The sequence below is a fragment of the Melozone crissalis genome, unplaced genomic scaffold (assembly GCF_028551555.1).
Source record: "Melozone crissalis strain CALT ecotype California unplaced genomic scaffold, PUWL_Pcris_2 ptg000068l_1, whole genome shotgun sequence".
Classification (NCBI taxonomy): domain Eukaryota; kingdom Metazoa; phylum Chordata; class Aves; order Passeriformes; family Passerellidae; genus Melozone; species Melozone crissalis.
Window position 1 is genome coordinate 20,354,110 of NW_026535846.1, and position 16,365 is coordinate 20,370,474.

At 38.2% G+C, this 16,365-nt stretch overlaps 1 protein-coding gene across 2 annotated transcripts in view; it reads left to right on the forward strand.

Moving 5' to 3' along the window:
* Positions 1-16,365, forward strand: part of PCDH11X (protocadherin 11 X-linked) — a 421,952-nt gene that overhangs the window by 77,845 nt on the left and 327,742 nt on the right. The gene's annotated exons all lie outside the window — the stretch shown is intronic.

The following is a 16,365-nucleotide window of genomic DNA, read 5'->3' on the forward strand; positions in this document are numbered from 1 at the left end:
ATGGAGTACGTATTGTAATTCAGCATATTGTATTGCATAATTATAGCTATGACTGTTACAGAGAGCTTTTCATTGCCCATGATGGGATCATTTTCTTGGGAAGAACTCCATGTACCTGTCAGACAGTTTTGCTCTTCCTGTTTTTAGCAGCCTTGCAGCATTTATGCTTCAAACTAAAATCCCCCAACCCTCCCAGTGGTCAGACATGCAGTGACATTTATTGACTCAGTGCCACAGCTCAGCCAGTTTAAAATTCATGCTGGGGTTTCTCCCAGAGGTGCTGTTGGGGGTCCCTCCCTCTGCTCCTGCTGCTGCTGTTTGTGGAGGTGTTTGCTAGGTGGGTGATGGCAAAATTCAGTGATGGTTGAGTTACAGCCCTTGGGCCCCATTCAGAGTGCTTTGTCAGGCAGACAGGATGGTTGCACAGGCTTTGAGTTTCTGCTTTGACTTTGAGTCTTTGGATTTCTCTCCTTACGAAAATTACGTTGGATTTCCCTTTTGACAAAACCCCTGTACATAAACTTAATGGTTGATTAAGAGAAACACCAAATAATTCCAATGCTTACATTCTAACTTTTTTGGGATTTTTTTTGTGGTGTCGTTTTTGGGTTTTTTTTAATGATGAAATTTAGTCATTTCAAGTGAGCATGTAATTGCCCTCCTTTTTTTTCCTCTGGTGGTGACAAGGCATAGATAGGCTGTAGCAGGTTATTTTGATTTCAGGACTGCATACCCTCTAGAAGTGCCTACTTTCTTACACTGAGTATGAAGAGAACCTTTGATAAGTACCTTTCTTGTACCAGATGTGCCAGTTATGTGCTTTCAGAGAAGAATATACTTTGAGTTCATTTGCTTTTAACTTAGCTGAAGCTCTTTTTCCTGGTTTTGCACTGGTCCTACCAATCTAGTCTACCTAGTAGCAATTCTAAAAGCATCTAGGATGATTTTAAAATGTCCAAAAGTTGCATAAATGAAATAAAAGGTACGTCACATGGTTTAATTACTGGTCCCAATCAGTAATCTCCCTCCTCTGGTTCTCTCATGAGTCAGCCCAGCCAAATATAAGAACCTTCCAAATATAAGAACATATAGAATGCACTAAGAGAAAAGCAGAAACCTCTGAAGTAGCTCAGTTTCATGTGTTTTGTCTGTTTCAATTTTTGTTTTCTTACATCTAAATGTCACTTTTTAAAAAGTTGTTTTTTTCATAGACTGGTATGAAACTCGTTCAGAGCTCATTTCCTCCTGATGGTTGAATGGGTGCATGAAAACCTAATGGTTATTGACCAAATATGTGTGTGTGTGCTGGGTAGCAATTTCTACACTTTTCTCTGATGAAGGCCAGTCAAAAAATTCTATTATTTTTGTTTAAAATAATATTAGTATCCTGAGTCAAAACTAGGTATATTTGCTTCAAAACCAATTCTGTTTCTCCAATGTTTTCACCTACAGAATTTTTTTTTTCTGACTGCTTAGAAGTCAGAGTGAATTACGAGCAAAAATCACTGAGTTGACCAAATGTTGCTTTTGAACTTGACAACTCATTATATTTTCCTTGGAATATCAATATATTTATCATATTTCAGACTGCAATTACCACAGTCACCTCAGTTTAAACTCCTCAAGGAATTCCCCTTTGGTGCTCACTGCCCCATCTCCAGAGCAGCCAGGCTGTGTCTGCAGGGAAACCCAGAGCTTGGGGTTGGTTCCAGTGCAATGTGGGGCTGAACAAAGAGAAAACTCCTTTATTTGTGGCCGCTTTTAGGTGTGAGTGATGCCATGGCTGCTTGCAGCCCCCAGCACAGCAGCTGGGGCTGGGTGTGAGCTGGTGGCAGCCAGTGCTGTGTTGCCAATTATTGGAATTTTTGTGGATTTCTTTACCAAAGCTCCCTCCCACCCGACCTCAAACACCCCTGAGAGCAAGCGAGGCACTGCAGGAACTTGGGGGATTTAAATCCCGCTGAGTTCAGTTCTGAAGGGCAGTAGGGGCTGTCAGGAACAAAGCTGGCTTGTGATGTAAATAGAATTATATTTTTAACATAAACTGTAATGCTGCAGGGTTTTTTTTTGTTACACTTTTCCGGTGATTTCCCATTCTACCATAAAACATATATTTATGGTGTATCCTGGTCTTACCTATTATTTGTAAAATCTTTTTAACAAATGATTTGAATATATATTTTTGCTTTCATATTGAATTACTGAGCACTGTTCCTTTTATGTCTTATTTATCTATTTCTAAAATAAATTTGGTTTGACGATTATATATTTGTTATATAGATGATATTTGTGTACCTTCTGGAGAAGCACTGCTTTTAAATACACCTCTGGTCTGTTTTTTTAATGCCCACCACCAAGCCTCTACAGAGACTGTATTCTCTGTATAATCTGTATTTTTCACAGTTTAGGAGCTATGATTATTAAATAACTTAACCACATGTAAGTTTTACAAGAAGAAATATAAAGGAATATTCCTCTTTGAAAACCTCAAACTCTCTAACAGCACATTTCTTTTGTCTACAATATTTTCGAAGAAATCTAAGCAGAAAAAGTCACATTTTTTCCAGTGATGTTTCCATGCACATGGGGGTGTTTATATTTGTCTCTGTATTTTGTTTGCCTGTGTATATTGGGAGCACGAGGGTGTCTATCCACATTTATCACACATTCAATTAACAAAGGTTCCAGGCAGTAAATATTGAAACTTGAGAGATGTGCCCATCCCAATATCTCTAGCTGTGGAAGATAGGCAGGCTCTAAGGATTTCAATCTGCCACATTATTTGATTTTTGGGAAGATTTGTCTTCCCTTCTGAGAATGCACTGGGTTCTCAATATGTGAGAAAATGACTCTTGGTGATTTGGAGGTTAGGATACAAATATGAAAAGTGCAGTTCTGAGTTTTAGTGCTATGATTCTTTCACTAGGTTATTTTACTCATTCCTCTCCTGTCTCTCAGTATTCTAAAATACATTTTTTTTCTACTGAATAGACTCCTATTCTTAAATTTTACCACTGAAAATGCAGCAAAATGACACGTTTGTATTTTCTCCAAATTGTGAGCTGCTGCTTATTTCATAAATAAACACATGCAAGTCAAATTCAGTTATTTACATGCATAGAGATGGATATTAAGTGTGATATCAGGAATTTTTCAGGGGCATTATTGACTTTTTGCAACCTTTTAAATAGGTTTTGTTCATTTGTGTTCTCATTTCCAAGGAAGGTGCTCATTCAAGCTGAAATCGCTTATTTCCAATAAATGCTGAATGATGGTATCAGAGGTACGAGGTTTGATTTTGGATCACTGAATTCCAGCTAAGGATCAGGAGGTGAATTTTGGTCTGTTGTCCTCAGCATTGTTCTCATCCTTTCCTGGGAGAAATTCCATGGCTGTTGGATGGATCAGGTGCCCTCTGCTCCTGTTCTCTGTTTCTCCTGGGCTGTGATATGAAAGTCTCCAATTACAGGTTTTCCCACACAAAAATACATTTCCTAGGTCTGGATCTAAACCATCCACGTGCTGCTGATTTTTCCCTCCCTCTCTTGTATGAGAAAGAAACCAACACTGGACAAATTCTGGTTTTTCCAGACACTTGGGCACGTGTGTTTCAGACAAGCAAATGAACTTCAGACAGGTGACTGGAATTTGGCAAATCCTTCCCTTGGAATGTTTAGGGCATTTCAGTAACTGGAAATTACTCAAAATTTTGTGATTTTCTGACAACCAGACTTGGCCACTGTCTGCACAGCCAAGGTTGTTCAGGACTTAAGAGGAGTTAGAATGGAAAGGGATGAGGGGACAGGAAGATGATTTCAGTCTAAAATTATTATTGTGATGTGAAGCTGAATCAAAATCCTGAGTGTCACATCAGAGATCTTTGCAGATGCGGCTTTAAGTCACATTTAAGTCACATATTTTATTAATTGCATCAGTGTTGACTCATTATGGATGAAAGCAGCAGAATTCTGCTGCTAACTCTGAACGAATCTGAATGTGTGGCTGTGTGTTCACATCTGGGCTGAAAAGTGATTCAGGTCAGGGATTTATTGGATTGAAAGGTAAGGTGTCTTTATGGTATTATTGACTGATTTTTATGGATTGCTAAAGATTGTTTCCCTCTCTTTGAGAAAGAAAGTGTTTGGAGCTGGAAGTGAAGAAGAAAAGTAACTTAGACTTGGAAAAAATATATGGTACAGTTTTCTTTGCTACTTAACTAGAAGAAACTATTTCAGTTCCTAAAGATGGTACAAAAATATTGATTTTATTTTTTTTTAAACTTACCTGATGTAAAATTACAGTTTTTGTATAACAATAAACTGTCTTCTAGCTTTGTTGCATTTTATTTCTTGAAACACACTAAAATGAATTTAAAAGCAAGTGCTTTTCCTTGCTAGTACCCAGTTATTATTACTAAAGCAGATAGGTACAGATATTTTCAATTATACACTATAAAAGCCTAAGTATTTTCTAGCTTAGCTTCTGTCTTCTCTTTTCCAAAGTCTGTTTTTGGAGGTGTTGAACATGAAACTCTCTGTAGCCAACACACCAAGGAATCAAACTGAAGGTGGAAAAGGGCTTTTCTGTTTAAATAAGTCTATTTGTAAACAAAACTTCAAGAGGGGAGGAAAACATTGGATTATGTTCTCAAGCCTAGCAGAAGGGAAGCAACAACTTCTCCAGCCTGCTGGGATTTTGATTGCTATTGATTTCAAAGTTAGGAGCCCAAACAGCTGCAATTTGTGCAAGGAGTGTTCCTCCCAACTCGTGTGAACTCAGCGAGAGCTCTGGCTGAGAGCTGCTGCCTCTTGGAAAGGTGTGGGGATATTGTGGTTGTTATTATTATTATTATTATTATTGTTGTTGTTGTTGTTGTTGTTAGCAGTGATCAGCACTGCTGTGTTCCCTGCTCACAACTGAGTCACCTTGATCTGCAATGCTTTCTACACCTGAGTGGGAACAAGGGATTTACCAAATATCCTGCAAGAAAATCTTGGTTTTCTTCCTTCAGATAGCAGTGACTCTATCCAAATGCAGACCTCTAATACTTTTCAGAAGTGTCTCATTAGACACACTGAATGCTTACCTTTTTATTCTTATTTTACACATTTTAGAAGCTTATAAACCTATATAGAAGTATACATAAACAAGACGATAAGATCATTTCCTAAAACTTTTCTTGTTTTCTTTATAAGCCAGTCTTCAAAGACATTTCCTGCTGTTTAGGAGCATGAGGCTGAATGGATTTTCAACAGCCTGAAGTAGATTTTTAATCTAGCAAAAGGATATTGTGACTAATTAAAAAAAAAAAAAAAACAGGGATAAACAGATTGGTGTTTGCTTACACATGGGGGAATCATCAAACCTACTGATTTTGCAAACAAGAGGCTGGAGGATGTGATGAATGCATTTTAAAAAATTCATATGGCCAAAGTTGTAAATCAGTCCCTGCTAAATGATCTTCCCTGATCCATTCCCTTTCCTCAGCAGGTTTATTGTAAGACCTTTTCTGTGCATTATCACTTTGGCCAAATTTTCACCCAAGTTACTCCATGTCCTGTCCATCAAATATTGTCTTTGTTTTTCTGTGTTGGAAAATAATACATGTGTGGTCTAACACTGTGAGATTCTTGTTTTCTTGTCTTTAATGGGTGATTTAAGATTTTCTTACTGCTATGTTTTCCTATTTTTATATGGATATATTGAAACTGTGGTGGGGGGTTGTGTAAGAATGCAGACATTTGTAGGATCTTGTACTTGGTGTTGTGTCAATTTGACCTTTGACAACAGCACTGTGGTAATAACCAAGGTAATTAGTGCCAAGTGTGTAAACCTTGAACAATATATTAGAACCATTTAGGATTTGTTGGTGGGTCACACAATATATATCTATTTCTTACATCAGAATTCTTAAAGATCATAGAATGATAGAGTAATTCAGGAGATTATTAATCCAAGGGATTTATGAAATTCCCTACTCCAATCATGGAACTCATAACCAGTTTCTTTCAGATCAGTTTTTTCTGGGTCTTGTTCAGTTGACTTCTGATAATTTCCTCAAGAAAATATTAGAGTAGGATATAGAGTCCTCTATAGGATCCTCAAGAATGTAGAGGTGTTTGAGTGGAAATCAGAATCTTAAATATCTTTATGCACATGTCTTGTGTCTTATCCACTACCTTCATGTATAAATATCCAATGACTTCAAATTACTTATAAATAGTAAATAAATATATCTATTTGTGTGTAAATAGTTTATCTATTTGTGTGCATTTTTGGGGTGAACCCCCAGTGCACTGTTTGCTGCTCACTTGCATGGCTCATCAACTTTTTGTATTCATCTTTATTTTATAGATATGTTGTGAGTTTTTATTTGAATTTCCTTTAGCTGTAATGAAAGCCCTGAGAAGCCGACACAATCTTGATTGTTTCACTCACAATGAGCACATCAAACCTCTTCAGAAACTTATCTCAAAGGTCGGATATTAAAAGCAGACAGGAATAATTCAGCCAGGAGCAATTAAACCAGGAAAACGTAATTGGAGGCAAAAAAGGCTTTTTGATGCTTGCTGTATACAAGATATACAATTATCAGCTCCCAGCTCCCAAGCGTGGTTTATTAGTTACAGCAGTTGGGCTTTGAGGCACCGAGCAGGGCTGGGACAGGCTGTGCTCAGCTGGGTGAGGGCTCCAGCATCTGTCCTGGCAATCCTCTTACAGGATTGAGGAATTAGGGGATCCAACAGCAGCTCTGAAATGGATATCAAACAGCCAGAGGTGGGAGAGCGGGGCTGCAAGGGGATATTCCATCTTTTCATTGCCCCCTTTTAACACAAGAACTCCTCGAACTGTTTGTTTTCGTTATTCCAGATGGGAGCAAGATGCGTTTAAATGAATAAAATGAAATAGAGCAAATCAAACGCTTGGCTGCTGTTCAAGAGCTGCTGAGGCTGAGCTTTATTAAATTCACATGAGGATATGGTAACTGTGGAATTTCACACAATGAACTGCACTAATCTCACTCGTGAAGAACATAATTTTTCCTGAGATAGATGAGAGAATCTGAAATTTTGTCATTAAAAAAACAAAGCCCCTTTGGAGTTTTATTTTCTGAGGGCATTCACTGCTTGAGTGAAATCTGTCCATGTCCCACAGACAGAATCTTCATGCACAATCCATTTTTGCACATCAAAAGTTCCAAGGGTTTGTTCTTTCTCCATGGCAAAGTGGAGAATACTTCAAAGTAAGTTACTGTGTTTTGTGTTCAAACTGCTCCCTGTGTCATCCACAGTCCCTTCAGGAATAAGCATATCCGTGTTTTAAAAGGGGACAAAAGCATGAAAATTTAAAATTGTATTAGATACATGTAATTTATATTTAAATAGGAAAAACTTAAAGTAGAGCAGAGCAAATATTTTTAATGATTATTTGTGGGAAATAATTCACATTGATGTGTTTTCTTGTTTTGTGACTGTAGATCATTTTTATGCCTCTGCAGTAGAATGGCTGTTTATAACTCAATGTTTTTCAGACGTTTCTTGTTACTTATTGAAATTAACATTTTTAATATGCTGTTTTTCTTTATTTATTTTATTGAAACTCTGAAATTACTGTTGAAAATTTCTGATGAAATAATATTATTTTTCCCCCTCAGAACTAAAAAGTAAAATTCCTGACAATACTTACATGATACATTCTCTTACATTTTCTATTTAAATGCAGTGCAAAGCTTCATTCATAAACTATTTCCCTGTATCTGAAGTGTTAAAAAGAAAATGAAAATGCTAAAACTCAGGGATAAATGACTGAGGTACCAAATCTATTGATGACCAAAAAAAAAGAAGTTGAAATACTATGGGAAATTTTTATAGGAACTGATGAATGATTTACCTTCCAAAAGTCATGTATAATTAGAGTAGACATCATGTAGAAATAAAATTAAAAAGAGTAGAAATCAGCTGCTGTTTTTAAGAAATCTCACATGTTTGGTTGGATAATATCAAAGATGCAATTTTCCTTTGTGGGGCTGAATAACTCATTTAGTGTTGTTTCCTTTGGAAATGAGTGAGAGACACAAGGTGTCTGCTGGATTAACTGCAGGAATTCATCAAAGCCACAAATAGAACTCACCTGAACACTTATTCCTGAAAATAACAGTCCTAGGGTCTGCAAAAAGGAATGGCCAGACACAGCCATGGCAGACAGAGAACCTTCTCTCCTGGGGAAACCAGCCCAAACAAAAGCTCAGATTTAATCACAACTGGTTTGCCTCTCCCTGTGTCAATCACAGCTTTTATATTGATAATCTGAGAGAACAGGGTTGGGAACACAAAGTCTACTTTTGTATTATTAAGATGAAAAGATTCTGCTGGGGTTTGATAACACTGGAGATGCCGAGGCTGTTACAGGAACATAATGAATATCAAATATATCTGCAAAAAGGACTTTTTATCAAGATCAAGTCCTGATGAAAAATGCCACTTAATCTTTATTTTGCACCAGGCAGGTTTAAAGACTGCAAGTCATGAATGTAGATCTGTATTTAATGGAGGTATTTAGTTTAGAACACTGTGCTGAAATACGAACCTTGAATTCAGTTGCTTCTCATCTGATCTAAAAAAAAAAAAATTAAAAATTAGACTCATTTATGTCATATTCAAATACAGAATGGTCTATTTACAAAATTCTCTATTAATAAATTACAATTTACCAGTGGATGTCACAACCTTATGGGTAAATCAGTATAAGCTGTCATTCCAAATGAATTCTGTAGCATTTGAAGTCATTTCAGTGGAACTAATTTTGTTTGCTGTTTGTTTTTAAATTATTTCTGGAAGAGAAAGTGTCTGACCAGTCACTTTTAATTTATACATCTCAGAAGTACTGGGTTCCATGAGAGACAAAATCAGATTTGGTACAATGAAGCAAAAGTTGGCATGTGCTAGTTTTTTATGATGGGTCAATGACTGGTCAGTTTTTGTTTGGTTTTTGTTTAGGTAGGATAGGATTATTAGTTTGCTGTTAATTTTTTAACTGCTTTCTTGTTAGGGTGTTATTTAGGAAGGAGAATGAGGAGCCGGAATGAGATATTTCATTTCTGATCCAAAAAAAAATGTAGTGTGATGGGAATTCTCAAGTGAATGTATCATAACCTTCCAGAGGGGCTGTGGAAGATTGGCTTACCCTGTTTGTGTTCCAGGACTCGTGTGTGGTTGTAAGCTTTGTATGGATTTTCTTTTCTGTAATTGTTTTTCCTTTAGCCATCCTGTGGCCTGAGATTGGGAGAAGAAGATAAAAGGTCAGAAAGGCTTAATAGCAAATTTGTTTCTGAAAGGGAGAGGCTGGTTGATCCAGCTTAAATCTTTACAGCTGGATCAACCAAGGACTTGAATTACAGAGACAAAAATGACAACTTCAAAACCTCATGGGCCAGCTGTAACAGGAGAGTGAGAAGGAAAGGTGAATCCATGGGACAGATGGTCATAATATTGTGAGAGGATATGCAAAAATAGATAGGTGGGAATGGAAAACCCCTTTCCTTACCATGTAAACAGCAAAGAAAATAAAAGAAAAATCAATTTTGTCCCCTTGCTGTTGGGTGAATGGATGAGGATGGTTGGGGTTTGCTCAATGAGAGGCAGAAGTGCATTCGCTGAGCCCTTGGGGTTCATGGATGGGATCTCACCAAAACAATGTCAGACCAGATCCTCTCACACACCAGCATCTTGTGGATATTTTAATAGAAGTGCTGAGATGATGTTTTGCTCATTACGATTTTTGGGTTCCTTTTATTGTCTTTTGCCCATTCAGAGCAGAAATGCTGACAGGAGATCGGGGCAGGTGTGTCAGGCCTGGGTATCTCCTGTCAGAGCAGGGCACAGAGGATAAGCAGAACAGCCCCACATTCACTTGGGATGACGGAGTTCTGGATGTGGAAGACAGGCATTCAGTGTGATTTCTTCCAAGTGATAATGGTTTCCGTTTTGAATGACTGCAAAGGTAACAGAAATATATATATATTTCTTGTAATGAAAGACTCAGGTTGGAATTCATTTCTTCTGTAGGAGGTGAAGGCAGGAACCACACAGAGAGAATCAGTGCTGTAGCTGTCTCAAGCTCACACAGGCTGCAGTGAGTCACTCTAACTCTCTTTCCTCTGGGTCCTGTGGGAGGTAACTATGTGAACACTTGGCTTTTAGATAGCTGAGGCTGAGTAAGATGGCTTCTGAAATCTAATACAAAAATAATTTTAAAAACCAGGGCTCACAAAGCTGAGAACATTTTGAAGCCGTGACCTTCAGTCCTGTAGGCAGATTGCTCTCGGTTAGAAAGTTGAGGCAATTAAAAGATGGATAACATAGAGAGGAGTTTTCAAAGTGAGTGAAAGTATTGTACTCAGATATTTTCACCTCCATTGACTCCACTGCTAGGGTGCTTGTTCCATGTATGTTGTTCAAAGTTGTTTGAAATATTAGTACATTTTACTGTGTTGAGAAAGATTAAATCTTCTGATACATTTCCCCTTATTTCCCTAGAATAAATTGATATGCAAATGATATGCTGTGTTAAAAGGACCATATTTCTTACCATTAATTCCTCTTCATAAAATCCTTTTTGTATCTGCATTTTCACCAGTTTGATTCACCTGCTTTACTCTTTGCCATAAGCTGACAAAGACCCAAGTGCATTCAGCCTGCTCGTTTATTTGGTATAAAAAGTATAAACACAGCAAGGAGAGGGGCTGTGGGGGGGTTCAGTGGATCCTGGTTCATTCCAGCAGAATGGAAACCATGAGTCAGGAGAAAGTGAGAAATGCTGTCCTCGGGCAGTGGCTGGTGTCAGCACTTGCTTTTCTTGCAAAGTTCACTGGTGCCAACACTCAGGATTTTGTTTCCTGCGATGCATCCAACCTTGTGTTGTAGTTGAGACTGACAATACAAATCAACATTTCCAGAAGGCTTCAAACTGGTTTTATCAAAGCACGTATGCTTTTCATGCATTCTTACAAAGCTCATAAGTTTACGCTTTATTTATTGGTCAGAACAGACAAACAAAGTGCTCATTGGAACAGGCAGCTGCAGGTTTCTCTTATTTATCCTTCTTTCTTTATTGGTTTGTGTGTCAACGACCTTGGTAGGAAATCCTTTCGGGGGTAAACATGGATCGTCTTATCCAATTTCTCTCTGGCTCACAGAAGTCACCGTAAAACCTTTTCCACACCTTTGGAGGCAAAGCCACAGCAATGCTGTGACACACTGTCACTCGTGGCAGTGACAGTGGGGACTGGCAGGGACACCTGGGACACCAAAACCTCCCCAGATAAAATCCCTGTCAGGGGCCAGGAGGCAGAGGATGGTGCTGTTCACAGGGGTCCCAGGACGAGGGAAGAGACGAGGATCTGACTCCATGTTTAAGAAGGCTGATTTAGTATTTTATTACATAAATGATATTAAAACTATACTAAAAGAATAGAAGAAAGGATTTCAGAAGGCAAGCAAGGAATAGAAAGGAATGAAATGATAGCAAAAGCTTGTGATTCTCAGAGTCCAAGCCAGCTGACTATGATTGGCCATTAATTAGAAACAACCAACATGGACAAATCACAGATGCATCTGTTGCATTCCACAGCAGCAGATGATTATTGTTTTTCTCTTCCTCTGAGGCTTCTCAGCTTCTCAGGAGACAAATCCTGGCAAAAGGATTTTTCAGAAAATATCATGGTGACAGCAGAGTCAGTGTCATGCTGAGCTTTGGGACAATCCACGCTCAGAGAGCTTCTTTCAGAAAACACTGGATATTTCACCATATAACTGCTATCACAGAGCCTAAATGGAGTTAATGCTTTTAAAGACTTCCTGTTCCTCTCGGATTAGGCCACCAGGGCTGCTTTTGGAAAAAAAAAAAAAAAAAAAAAACAAACTAGACTAAGAATGATAATTTGCCAGGATAACAATTCTGAGATGGGTTATAAATGGAAAATATTGCAGTCAGTTGCCAATTTCCCCTTCCATGAAACTTTTGGAAGACTGAGCAGCACAGCTGCATCTTTATGCAGGAGTGTAGGAGCAGAAGTTGGAAGTAGGGTGATGGGAAGTGGGCACTTTGAGGGGGAGGATTTCATCCAAATTAAATCTAGAATCTCCTGAAATGTCACAGAAATGTTTGAAGCAGAAGAAACTTGTTTCTTTGCATAACTTCTGCTGAAGTCCAGGAATTTTATCATGTATTGGGCTGTTTTTGATGTGTTCTTTGGAAGGAGCACTGTGAGGGGTGAAGAGAGCCTTATCTTGTGGGGAAACTGAAATTAAACTCTGCTGTAACACAGTTCTGCCTTTTTTCTTTTTTTCTTTTTTTTTTTTTTTCTCTTTTTTTTTTGGTCTATTGGCCTTTACTGTTGCTGGAGACAGACATCCCAAATCTCATCAACCGCTATCCCATATGATATTAATTAACACATTTATTGTGATGTCCAGAACTATGCCAAAGCCTAACTAGACACTTGAACTCCGTTTTCAGCATAAGGACAGCTCCTGTCTAATCAGGGTTTGTGTTTTAGGGTGGTGAGACAAAGCTGCTCTTACTCTTTGTTATAATTGTGATAACAGTTTCAGACTGGAGAGGTTTCAAACTTGAACCTTTCTAAATAGTCCTGAAATTCCCATGCAAAATTAGAGTAGAGAAAATCCAACCTCAGCACAACCCATATTTTAATCCACTTTCTATTAAGATAATTTGACCCAAAAAATTACTTTTGATGACTGCATATTGGTAAACCATTAAAAAAGAGTTTCTATTATTATTTCTTATTTGGCTGATTTCTTCAAGGCTGCATCTTGTAGCTGTTTTAATGGAAAACCAAAGTTACAGCTATTATCTGATGCTCCATCTAATTTGCTTTCTTCTAGTTTGGAGAAGTAGCATTCTGTCACTGTAGGAAAAAAAGAACAAGATAAAGGTATAATGAAGAAGTGAAATGATTTTCCATGAAGACCTCTCTGCAATACTGTACAATGTATTGCATTTTATTTATTCACAGCTTTGCACTCGAAGAGAACCACGAGGAGATGAAACCTCAAGAGGAAAAGCCCTATGAAATGAGAACAAACAATATCAGAGCATGAGGTGTCCTGCTAACCTTTAAAAATGCAATTCAGTCCCACACAATTTTCCTCAATCAGAAGCAAATCTGCAGTCCTCTAGCAGCACACCAATCACTTGGGCTCTCACTCACTTTGATGTGTGAGTTGAAATTTAATACAAAAAAGGAAAAGACCTTTTGGGAAATGAGATTAATGGAGGTTCATTTTCATTATGTCCAGTTTTCTTTCATTATGGGATACTTGTGGGGATAGGTCTTTTCCCTGGAGTGCCCTTCTCTAGATCATTTTGTTGTGTGTGTGCTTCTTCCTGTGCCTTGAAGTCAGTGTGATATTCTGCACTGCTCTCTCCCATCTTTTCCTGCTGTGTTAACTTTACCTGGGAAATTCCATAGGTTAAAAATCTGGAATCCTGGCTCCCTCACTGCTCTTTGACACATTTCATTTTTCTGTTCAGTGGCAAAAGGTTGCTATTGCTCTCTAGGATGGGATTCATTTGGAGCTTTGTATGCAACCAAGGATCTTTGCATGATCTCAAGTGCTGAACAACAACCAAAAAGTGAAGTATTTTAGTAAATTGCTGGAGTTAATGACCCTTATGATGATCGAGGGTCATTATCTGCTTTTAACTCCCTCTATTACCTACTTCTCCTGACTCCAAGCGCTGGGAGTTGATTGCCATGGTGAAGGAGTGCTCCTGTTTTACAGGGGAATCAGAGGCAACTGCACTTGCTCAGGAGCTGAGTGCCACTGGCAGAGTGTGAGGTCATTCCTGTTTTTCAGAAATTCCAATTTCCAGAAGTTGGGCTTTTCCAACAGCCCAGGCAAGCTCTGCTCTCTGCTGAACCAGCCACTGGGGAGGCGCAGCAGGGCCCGTGCACAGAGCTCCCCCAAACTCCATTTATCTGCTTTTCATTGCAGGTTATCATTGAGAAGGCAGCCAGGATGGGGCAGGGAGTTTAGCTGAGAATGCATGTGCCATTGGAATGGCTGGGGTTACAGATAACTCCATTACTGCCACTCCTGTATCTAATGCCATATTGATTTATTTTCAAATCACTCGATTTTTCAGTGTTTTGTGCAGGTTAGAGATCCATCTTTTCAGCCACATGCCAAACTGGTATGGGCTACAAGGAGAATTATACCTTTTATGACATTATATCAAATCAGGAAATTCTGTGTGGCTGGATAATGAAGTGTTGCATTAAGCTAAACTGAGCATTATGTCAAATTAAACTGTAGTTTAATTCTCAAATTTGAAGCAGAAGTTACTTTGGGTTTGAGTAATCAGGGAGATGTGTGTGTACACACGTTTGTTTCACCAGTTGTCTACAGATGTCTGCAGAAGAAAGACTGTTTAAATATTTAGGGCTGACAAAGGCCTGTGTTTAGAGCCCTTAAAATCAAAGCTTCTCTTTGCTGATCCAGTGCTGCTCACATCTGTTCTGGGGGCTCTCTCACAGCTTAAGGCAGGACTGGATGAACCTGAGTTGGAGGGACAGTGGTTTGATCCAAGGGAGGTGGAATGGCAAAGTTACCCTGGTAATTGGAGAGAACAGGAATTGCCAGCTCAGGAATGGTGAGCTGAACACTTTTCAGGGGAGAAAAGATTACTGTGAAGCAGTGGAAGGGAATTCTTCCATTTTAGAAGTCATGATGTAGAGATCTTTGAGCAATAAAGACAATGTGATAATGTGGTAATGACAGTAAAGTGATTAATGCATTGCTGAAGTGTGCTGGTCATCCTCAGCAGTCACCCCAAGAAAGGGCAGGTGGAAAACAATGAAAATTTTGTGGGACATCTTCAATTTAAGTGAAACAAAATGTTGTTCAAGCAAACAGAAGGAACAAGGACTCACCCAAGACAGTGCCTGTTACATATACTGGAAAAATGTGAAATCAAGATTGAGATTCAGTGAATTAGGAGAGAGTTGTGATATGATAATTCTTGGCCTTTATATGAAGAGAACTCCTGTGTTGCCTTCCTGAAGAAGTTTCTTCACACAAACTTTTACTGACCAGTTGTTCTGTTCATCTGCAATTTTGTAGATAAATTTACAACAACATTCACTTGTAGCACAATTTGTTGAGTGTCATCCCAAAATTCACTGAAAAAGTTGTTGTTTTTTTTTAAATATGGAAAGTTAACCAACCTATTCATGGTAGAACCTAATGACTGTTGGTTTGGAATCCCTACAGTCACATAAACACAATCATAAATTTTCATTTTTCAGAGGACATAGAAATTGCCCATTTGGAAATAATCTGTGTTATTTTGTCTATATCTAGAAGAAAAGATGGGGCTTAGTAGTCTTCAGTCTCTCTTAGCTACATTCCCATAACAAGGACATGGCAAGCTTTTTAAAAAAGAAAAAAATTCAGAGTAATTACTATTGTGAATTATTGACCACTTGTTCCACATATTAGGAACTATTAACCTTGTTATGCATTATTTAAAGGAACTATATCACTTCACAAAACTGAGTATTCTTAGGTGGCCAGCAAAAAAGGTTTTATTAAGTTGAAACAATTTTCTTTAATTATCCTCCAACAATTCACAATCTGAGAACAATTGCCCTTTTAGCAAAGTGAATATAATGAACCACTCCAGAGAACGCAGAGCTTGTGCTGTGTAGGAATCTCTGTGTGTTTGTGTTAAATAGTGGGGAATTCTCACAGCAATGGGACTCATAAAATAGAGGGAAACCAAGAGGAGAACCCAGAAAGGATCTGGGACTGGATTAGGGATGTCCTGATTCACCTTAAAAAGAAACTCCAGAGCTGTGAATTGTAAATAGTGCTCCATTAGAGGGATTTCACTGAGCAGCTCTGTTTGGGTTTGGCTTGGAAAAAGAAATGGTAACTGGAGGGTGGACAGGGTATGTGCAGGATGTTTCCTGGTACAGACATTCCAAACAAACTTTATCTCCCTGGGAATAAAGTTTGTAAGATATTTGTTATATAATGGCATTCTGCACCAGGCAGAGGCAGTTGCAGGCTCTTTGGTGAACAGAGTGAGGGAAAAAACCTCCATATGACTAGGAAAGTAAGGATGAGTTTCAACTTTAAGTTTTGAAGAATCTAGGATAAATTCTATTAAAAAAAAAAAGGACAGAATTACAGAATTCTGAGATCTCATCATCGTACATCACACTGAAATCCTACCGAATAGTTAAAATAAAAATCCCCACACAAATTTTTGGGGCTGGTATTTTTTGAATTATCCTTTAGAATGAAACAGCAACAGAAAAAGGACAGAATGTGAATC